The following is a 10,266-nucleotide window of genomic DNA, read 5'->3' as shown; positions in this document are numbered from 1 at the left end:
AACAATAAAGTACAAAATATCCTTATAAAAAGTTTTCCACCATGTAATGGAAGACAAGACAGTGGCACTTAGTAAAGGGTTATCTTCAAGACATACACTATATTGCCAAAAGTATTGGGACACCCCTCCAAATCATTGGATTCCAGTGTTCCAATCACCTCCATGGCCACAGGTGTATAAAATCAAGCACCTAGGCATGCAGACTGCTTCTACAAACATTTTGGTAAGAATGGGTCGTTCTCAGGAGCTCAGTGAATTCAAGCGTGGTACCATGATAGATTGTCACCTGTGCAATAAGTCCATCTGTGAAATTTCCTTGCTACTAAATATTCCACAGTCAACTGTTAGTGGTATTATAACAAAGTGGAAGCAACTGGGAACAACAGCAAATCAGCCACGAAATGGTAGACCATGTGAAAAGACAGAGTGGGGTCAGCGCATGCTGAAGCGCACAGTGCGCAGAGGTTTCCAACTGTCTGCAGAATCAATAGCTAAAGACCTCCAAACTTTGTGATACCTTCAGATTAGCACAACAACGCGTAGAGAGCTTCATGGAATGGATTTCCATGGCCGAGCAGCTGCATCCAAGCCTTACATCACCAAGTACAATGCAAAGCATCAGATGCAGTGGTGTAAAGCACGCCGCCACTGGACTCTAGAGCATTGGAGATGTGTTGATGAATCACACTTCTATGGCAATCTTATAAATGTGTTTGGCGGTTGCCAGGAGAATGGTACTTGCCTGACTGCATTGTGCCAAGTAGAATGTTTGGTGGAGGGGAAATTATGGTATGGGGTTGTATTTCAGGGATTGGGCTTGGCCCCTTAGTTCCAGGGAAGGGAACTCTTAAGGTGTCAGCATACTAAGACATTTTGGACAATTTCATGCTCCCAACTTTGTGGGAACAGTTGGGGGATGGTCCCTTCCTGTTCCAACATGACTGCTCACCAGTGCACAAAGCAAGGTCCATAAAGACATGAATGAGCGAGTTTTGGGTGGAGGAACTTGACTGGCCTGCACAGAGTCCTGATCTCAACCCGATAGAACACCTTTGGGATGAATTAGAGCAGAGACTGCGAGCCAGGCCTTCTTGTCTGACATCAGTGCTTGGTCTCACAAATGTGCTTCTGGAAGAATGGTCAAACCTTCCCATAGACACACTCCTAAACCTTGTGGACAGCCTTCCCAGAAGAGTTGGAGCTGTTATAGCTGCAAAGAGCGGCCAACTCAATATTGAACCCTACGGACTAAGACTGGAATTCCATTAAAGTTCATGTGTGTGTAAAGGCAGGCGTCCCAATACTTTTGGCAATATAGTGTATATACTGGATGCAACATTTAGTAATCATAATCACAAACCCTCCCCCCAGCCCCAGGATTTCTGTGATGTTAGACAAGCAGGACCAGACTTCCTCCATTGTCTAGGATGAAGAACTATTAAGGACAGCGCACAGTCCCCCACACATCATGCTGTTGTTAATAACACATTTCAATCTTGATAAGATTGCAGCTATTTACCAACATGCTTAGGGCAGCACAGTGGCTAAATGGTATATATGAGGATAGACGCCGCTCATCCTCATCTATATGGCTAAGTGTCTGGAGTTACTTGGGATGCTGCTTCCATTTTTTCTACTTTGCCCGCGGGGTGAACTTCATTCTCTGTCAATCTTGAGCAGCGCCAGAAGCACAGTGGCTAAATGGTTAGCACTTCTGCCTGGCAGTACTAGGGTTGTCAGTTCAAATCCGAACCACCTGCCCAGAGTTTGCATGTTCTTCCTGTGCGGGTTTCCTCTGGGTACTCCAAAGACATGCCAGTAGGTTAATTGGATCCTGTCTAAATTGTCCCTAGTATGTATGAATGGGAGTTAGGCACATACAGTGGCTAAATGGTTAGCACTTCCACCTGGTAGTACTAGGGTCATTGGTTCAAATCCCAACCACAACACAACCTGCCTGGAGTTTACATGTTCTCCCTGCATGGGTTTCCTCTAGGTACTCCAGTTTCCTCCTACACGCCAGAGACATGCTGGAAAGTTAATTGGATCCTGTCTAAAATGTCCCTAGCATGTGTATGTATGAATGTGTGTTAGGCACATGCCTGGCAGTATTAGCGTCATTGATTCAAATCCCAACCACAGCACTTCCTGCTTGGAGTCTATATGTTCTCCCTGCACCTGTGTGGGTTTCCTTCGGGTACTCCAGTTTCCTCCCACACTCCAAAGACATGCTGGTAGGTTAATTGGATGCTGTCTAAATTGGCCTGTGTATGTATGAATGTGAATTAGGGACCTTAGATTATACACCACTTGAGGGTATGGACTGATGTGAATCTACTATATATATATATATGTGTGTGTGTGTGTAAATTGGTGGTGCTTATAGAAGTACCTGAAATAGTTCATTCTTGAGGCTTAGGGACTGATATGGTGATTTCAAGTGACTTCAGGTGCTTTCATATAATCGTATCCTCCTGGCGGTAAGGTGCTGTGAGATAAAGTGCAGAAAAAATGCACACTCACCAGAAGGCACAATTTAATGAGCGTTTGTAAATATATGTTTCTCCTGAGGTCATCTGCTGATCAGGGTGATGTCTGGAATCCAATATCCTCCCTTCAGTGGTCCTGGATGTTATCAAGGTGGTCCAGTATACCCCTCAGGTAGTAGCGTCCTGTCGCCGAATGAGAGGCCGCCTCCAGTATATACTTACTACACTATGGAGAGGTCTCTGCTTTGACTCCCTTGGGGAGTATCAATCCACAGCCATCCATCTGACTACTGGAGAAGGAGCTTTCCCTACCACTACAGAGCAGTCCATAGGCTACTACCTGAGGGGTATACTGGACCACCTTGATAACATCCAGGACCACTGAAGGGAGGATATTGGATTCCAGACATCACCCTGATCAGCAGATGACCTCAGGAGAAACATATATTTACAAACGCTCATTAAATTGTGCCTTCTGGTGAGTGTGCATTTTTTCTGCACTTTATCTCACAGCACCTTACCACCAGGAGGATACGATTATATGAAAGCACCTGAAGTCACTTGAAATCACCATATGAACTGTTCATTTAATGATTTATATTTATAGTGTTTCTCCTTTTTAGCGCTGCACTTTTTATTTACATTGTTTTAGAGGTTTTTATGGTTACCTGGTGTACAGCTGCTATACTTTCTTTGTAGGTGCGCTCGCATATATTTTCCATATTGTTAGGGACTGATATGAATGTACAATAAATATACGTAAAGCACTGTGTAAATTGATGGTGCTATGTAAGTACCTGTAATACATAAATAAAACATACTGAGATCAGGTGACTAATACAAATCAATAAATGTCACCCTGCATGCCGGTGTGAACTCTCACTATAAAGCAGTGCACCATGCACAGTACCCCCCAACAGCCAATAAGATTTCAATGTACTGCTTTCAAAATAAGACATAAGTCCTGATTGGTTAGTGTACCTCACTCGCTGTTTCCACTATTGCTATGCAGATTGGCAGAGGTTGTCTCGCCCCTGTGCTGCTGTAAACCCAGCACCCTCCCTATCCCAACACTACCTCCTCTAATATCCACACAGCCAGATCCCACAACCATGGCCACCTACACCAGTACAAGCGCCGTGCAGAGAACTACACCACTCCCTACAGACACTTTCTACTACACAGGCTAGTAGTGCCATTACGTTGTACGTCACTTCCGCTTCCGGCGTACCGGAAGCAGCATGCTTGTGTCTTCCTTGCATACACGTTGGGGGATTGTGGTGAATGATCGGTAGAGAGAACAGTAAGTGTCGCTTCGTGCTGTCTCGGTGCTCAGCTGTCCATGTACACGCTGCCGTCACCAGGGGTGCATGACACCGAGCATGCTGAATACACTCCTGGAGGCAGACTCTGCTTACTGGGCTCACACACAGGCAGTCTGGAGTACAAGATGATAGTGACAACCCGCATACAGGGATGCCAGTCTATGTGGATGATGTAAAACAATATAATGATTGCATAGGCTATTTAAAAGTGTACTTGAAGCCCAAACTTTTTTTAGTTTGTGGTTATATTGGTGAGAGGTTAGAACCTCGCTGTCTGTGTCCCCGCTGGGTAGATTCACTCTCTCTTGTCCTGGTGACTACAACCTCTGGGACTGAGCCTGGGTTCACACTTCTGCGGTGCAGCATATCACTGGTATTTCTCAAAGGAACCGCAGTGCATTCCTGTGCAAATCACATGTGAATTCTGTGCAGTGCGAATTGAGCCAAACATTATGTATAGCTCAGATCGCACTGCATCCACACCAAAATAGTGCAGTGCCATTTTTTTTTTGCCCACACTAGATTTGGATCGCATGGGTATTCACACCCATGCAGTCTGATTCTGCACATCGCACTGCGTTTTGTGAACCAATTTCAAGGTGTTCGGGGTGCGATTTTGATGCGGTGCGGAATTCGCATAGAATCCGGTGTGAATTCCGCATCGCATCATTGTGAACCCAGACTGAAAATGAGAGAAAATCCCATATTTTGACTTGTCACCAAATCAGGAGTAGAATTGAACTCTTTCAGTTAGGATACGTGTTCCAGGGACCTCTGGAGAGATTTAAATCACTTTTCTTTGTCTTGTGAAGGAAAATCCTTTAAGGCTCCATTCACATTAGCACGTCTGCAAAGTCACGTGATTTCCTGTGAGACATTGTTGTGATTTGTGGTGCGAATTTGATCTGACTTTACATTCACTGGTTGCATCAAATGTTGTACCATGGCAGTGCAGGAACTACTTGCAAGTCACTCACATTTGAATGGTACTCATTGGAAAACGGGGTGCAACTTGTTCTATGACTTGGACATCAATGTTGCATGGCAAGTCGCACAAGTGTGAATGGACACTTGATGGCAAAAAACCCTGAGAGGAATTTAAACATTTCCTGCACAATCCAAAATGGCGGGGGGGGGGGGGGGAAGGAGTATCTTCATCATACAGTACAGAACATGGGCCAGGTATTCATTGACCCAGGGTTATAGACTGCTACCTTCAAGGTCTATGAACATTTGGCCAGTTGCGTGTTGTACTCCAAAATATGACATCTACAGTTAAGTAGAAGAAATCCAACAATGTAACTGTTTCCAAAAATTGTTACATTCCTGGCATGCTTTAATGATAACTGTTACAGTTACTAGTGTGCTTTGTCAGATCTCAATGGAACTGTCAAACTATCAAATGGCCACTTGAGTCATAGCTGATCACTTGTTAAAGTGATTGTAAACCCTCACCCTGTAAAACAACCCATTCAGTTTAAAATAGAAATGAAAGGCAAACCATTTGTGTATAGATAGATATATATATATATATATATATTTGTGTGTGTATATATATATATATATATATATATATATATATAAAAAAAATCCTTTTTCCACCTTTTTTTTGTAATCACATACCCTCTGTTCCAGGGGAGGACTGACCATTTGGAAACTCGGGCATTACCCGAGGGCCCGGGGTCAGTAGGGGACCCCATGAGATGCCCCTTGTACCATTTTCATAGGCTTTTTTAAGTTTGGGCAAGGACACAGGGGCCCTATGATCCCCTATTGCCCGGGGGCTCCATGAGTTGTCAGTCTGCCCCTGCTCTGTTCTCATTTGCATAATAGCTTGGTGAGGAGAAACGGCAGAACACTGATCTTCCCAGTGAAATGTTGTGCAGGTGGTGTTGGAAGTGGGGGGGGGGGAGTTGGATGTCAAGACAAGTGTGATCCTTGGAGAAGAGTAAGCTGAGTAACAAACTGAGTACTGATAATCTACATACACTATATTGCCAAAAGTATTGGGACGCCTGCCTTTACACACACATGAACTTTAATGGCATCCCAGTCTTAGTCAATAGGGTTCAATATTGAGTTGGCCCACCCTTTTCAGCTATAACAGCTTCAACTCTTCTGGGAAGGCTGTCCACAAGTTTTAGGAGTGTGTCTATGGGAATGTTTGACCATTCTTCCAGAAGTGAATTTGTGAGGTCAGGCACTGATGTCGGAGGAGAAGGCCTGGCTCGCAGTCTCCACTCTAATTCATCCCAAAGGTGTTCTATCGGGTTCAGGTCAGGACACTGTGCAGGCCAGTCAAGTTCCTCCTCTCCAAACTCGTTCACCCTCTTTGCAGCCACTTGCTGCTCCAGCTCCAATCTGTGCTCCTAGGCAAAGACCTCCTCTATCTGCTGGAGTGGAGCTCAGAACCCTAGTCAGGTTATTACTTAAAGCCCTGCACACACCTGTACAATTAGTGAGCCAGGGTTTCAGAAAACATGGACCCAGGATTGAAGATTTCATCCCTCCCAAGTCACTACGAAATCTCCAGGCTCCAGGTCCCAAAACTGACTTTACGAAACAAATGAGGAAACTGAAAAGCCAGATTCCTCTGCATTAACCTCCCTGGCGGTATGATTATTTCAGATTTTTGGTGCTGAAAGCGGTACCATTATTTTGCATGGAAATGTGGCATTTTATATTGTAGGCCTGTAATTCTTAGGAATAACTCACTGAAATCTGTCCAAACAAGAGTCTAGTAAACATCCCGGGTATGATAGAACTTGAAACACGAAATCATAAATTATTAATTTAATAAATAATCATAAAAAAAAATAATTTAATTCAATAATATAATCAAACCAAAAACACTGAAATGTGAAATATAGCGCCAAGTTCGCACATCACTGAGCAAAGTCGCAAAATTGTTTTCAGTGTCTGATGACGAATTTCCCCACGAATCATCACTCAATTCTGCAAGTGGTTCTAATTTACTATCGCTGTTCTCTAGCTGGTCTAAAACCGCTTTTGACCTAAAGGGATGCTTTTTGGGCGCCATGGACATTTCTCAGTTTCCAGGCAATAAGAACAGTAAAAATGCAGGCAGGGCACAGGACAAAGCACTAGGGACAAAATGTATGTGAAACGGTTTGATACAGTAATGTTTTACTATGTGATTTTAGTGACTGTCACTTTTTGTCACTTTCAAATTTCCCGCCGTTCGGTCCCCCGTACGTCCCGACGCTCACAGGGGATGGAACCCAGAAGACAGATGCCAGCATCCGCCGGATTACATTGCCGGGGACACTGCAGGAGGGACATCGCGGGAGCGCAGGACAAGGTAAGTGATCGAGGGATCGCAGAGCAGCGCCGCATGGTATTCCCGAGTGTAGCTCGGGGTTACTGCTTGTGGTATTGAAACTTTACCCCGAGCTACACTCGAGAATACCGCCAGGGAGGCTATACAAACCCCCCTGGAGTCTCTCAACCAGTTTAGTTGAGAATCCTGGGTTACAACATTGATTCACACTCTGGGGGTGCCCAGAACTGCCACAATATTTAGAGGAATGTTGAGCACAATCATGAGATAAAGAGGCACACTGCAACCTGGTAAGCAGAGAAAAAAGATGTTCTCTGTAGAGGAAGTCATGACTAGTGGCAGCTGTCAGTTTGCCCTTTCAAAATCGACAGGAGACATTCACATTCAGGTAAACTAATAAGGAGACATTTGAAATACTGTACATATCTGTGTAAAGTTTCACCAACCAAAACAGTTGTTTTCTTTGCAGCAAGGCATTTAATCTTGCTCGAAAGCACAGCCAGGTCTGGTGACTCCAATATAGCTACTGGAGCACGTGAACATCCCCCCAAACATGGTGATTGGACTATTAAGTTGAAAGTGCATACTGATTAGTTTAGCCATCTGCTCACTCTGCTGTTTATGTGCATACTTGCACTACTTTATGACCTTATTGCCTCTTAGTACTGGCCCTTCCTCTACCAGGCTGCTGTATAGAGAATTACAATGTGCTGATATCAATGTACTGTATTTACACCAAGTGCTTTTAAAAATACAATAAATGAACACTTTAAAAATAAAAAAGGATGGCGAGTTCTAGAGAATTGGAGCAGCTTACACTAAATAGGAGTGACAAACCCTATATATAAAATAGATCAAAACAGTATAGCTCATAAAATATACATCAAATATGTAAATATGTGACATTACTCTAAAAAATCTGCGTGATCTACCAAATGTCCAGGAAAGAAAATTGAGTATAAAAATAAAACATTAATACTAATGCATAAATATATAGTGCCAAGTGTTCTAATGTAACAAAAGTCCTTTAGATGAAAAGAGTCCTATAGAGATCTCCAGTGATCATTCCAATAAAGTGCTCAATCCAAAAGTGCTTATCTACAGTGCAAGGTGCTTCACCACCATGCACTCACCAGAAGGCCAAATGATCAGTAGCCTTTAGCCAAAACCTAGGGGACCTCCATCAATCACTCCTCAGTACCGCTGGAGATGCGCCCAGAAGCCTAAAGGGAAACAACCACTATGCGGAGCCCAGAGAACAGCATATAGTGTAGTATTTAATGTAATTTAAATTCCAACATTAAAACCAAATTCTGGCAATCTTCCACATGGAAAAAAAAAATTGCAGTCGGACACACTAAAATGGCTGCCAATCCGGGGCTCTAAAACGTCGGCATGTAAGACTGCACACATTGCCATTATTTTGTGTTTTTGTAATATCTCTCCAGAGTTTAGGTTTAGTTTCCTTATTTAAAGCAGAACTTCACTCTTTTAATCCTTCTGCTTGCATTAGTAAATAGGAAAGTATATATTTTCTTTATCGTACATCAAGGGACACAGAGCAGGCTATAAACATGACTATCTGGGTTATTCACCACCTATAGGTGAATGGACATTTTCAGACCAATCAAACAGGAAGTCCTCCTCTATATAACCCCTTCCATACAGGAAGTTCCTAATTTTTTGGCAGTGTTTTGGAGGTGATGGTCACTTTATTTAATCTCTCTATGAGTTTACTGGGGTCTTGGAAAGGTTTTAATGGAAATCAAGACACTAGATAATTGGATTCGTTGGCTGCAAGCTAAAATGGATGGTATCTGAGCCTCATTTGAGATGGAAGACTCAATGAGGATTGCCTGTAATGCGACCTTCTGGCGCTGGATCCTGTGTTACAGAACCCTGTGCAATTTCAACTGATCAAGGCGTTTTCCAGCAGGCTGCTGTACAGGTCCAAGGCAGTGGATCCAGAAAGAAAGGGAGACTGAGTCCTTAAAGGGCCATGGTGACGAAGCCTGCTGTGATGGGTGAAGGTTGGATGTCTGTCTGTAGGCAGCTTCCTTTGATGGGATTGGTAAGTAATATGGGGTCCCCTTTGAAAAAAGTTGTCTGGCTTTTTGTCCTGCAGTACAGCTATTGTCCAATAGTGGGCAGAGTGTTTTGGTACTGAATGGCGCTATATGTTGCTGACCTATTTGGTTTTCCTGTATGCTGGGCTGGCCAACAAGCGAGGGGCGCACGGTATGCACATGGCACGTGTGCACAGCTGCAGTGGCGACGGGCCTGGCCCACCCGGTTTTCAATCCGGCACAGAAAACGCCCTGCCCTGGCAGCTCAGCTTGCCACATCATTGTACAAGGCTAGTGCAGGTCGGAAGGAGCCTCTAAGAAGGCTGATACAGGAAAGACAAAGCGGACTGTTTCACTGGGGTATGTGAGTACCTTGCCGTGGGGGTTACTGCCAGCCAGAACCTTTTAGGGATCCTGTATGGAGCTGCACTTGTGCTGTTTTGCTGATGTGGCAGTGCTCAGAGTGCATTAACTGCATACTTGCATATCGACTTAACCGCATACTGGCATAACTGCATACTTGCTTGACTGCCTACTTGCATAACTGCATAGTTGCATACCTGCTTGCCTGTGTACCTACACAATTGCATGGTTACGTGCCTGTTTAATTACCCGCATAGTTGCATATTTTCATTATTACGTACCTGCCGAATTGCATAACTGCATGCTTACATGCCTGTCTACCTGCACGGTTGCATATCAGCCCGATTGCATGCCTGTATAATGGCATGCTTTTATAATTGCATACCTGCATAATTGCTTACATGCATAACAGTATAATTGAATGACTGCAAAATTGCATACCTGCTTCTTGCATACCGCATACTGGCATAATTTAGTATTGGCAGCATATTTGCTACATTATTATCTGCATTATGCTTAAAATAATGTTGGAGTGATGGAAGCACAGCTAGAAGGGGCACAAGTGCTCTACTGTCAGATCCAGAGGACTCTAGGAGTAGTCCTGCTGTGTTTTCATCTCCTGGTAGATCAGAAGTGTCAGGTGTATCGGAAGCCACTACGTCTCTGGCATTATAGCTACTTTTAGTACATCAACCTCAGCATATGTCAAAATGGATGACTTG

The 10,266-nt window shown here is 43.8% G+C and overlaps 1 protein-coding gene across 2 annotated transcripts in view; it reads left to right on the top strand.

Moving 5' to 3' along the window:
- Positions 1 to 3,704: 3,704 nt before the first annotated feature.
- Positions 3,705 to 10,266, top strand: part of DHX37 (DEAH-box helicase 37) — a 96,858-nt gene continuing 90,296 nt past the window's right edge. For both annotated transcript variants that reach the window (XM_089653713.1, XM_089653712.1), the window contains exon 1: positions 3,705 to 3,792. The gene's annotated coding sequence lies outside the window, so the exon portion shown is untranslated. The remainder of the gene's footprint in view (positions 3,793 to 10,266) is intronic.

Source organism: Staurois parvus, unplaced genomic scaffold (genome assembly GCF_062004578.1).
Source record: "Staurois parvus isolate SC_StPar_1 unplaced genomic scaffold, SC_StPar_1.0 ptg000719l, whole genome shotgun sequence".
Taxonomy (NCBI): domain Eukaryota; kingdom Metazoa; phylum Chordata; class Amphibia; order Anura; family Ranidae; genus Staurois; species Staurois parvus.
The sequence above is the reverse complement of the archived record's forward strand: the minus strand, read 5'-3'. Positions and strand labels throughout refer to the sequence as shown.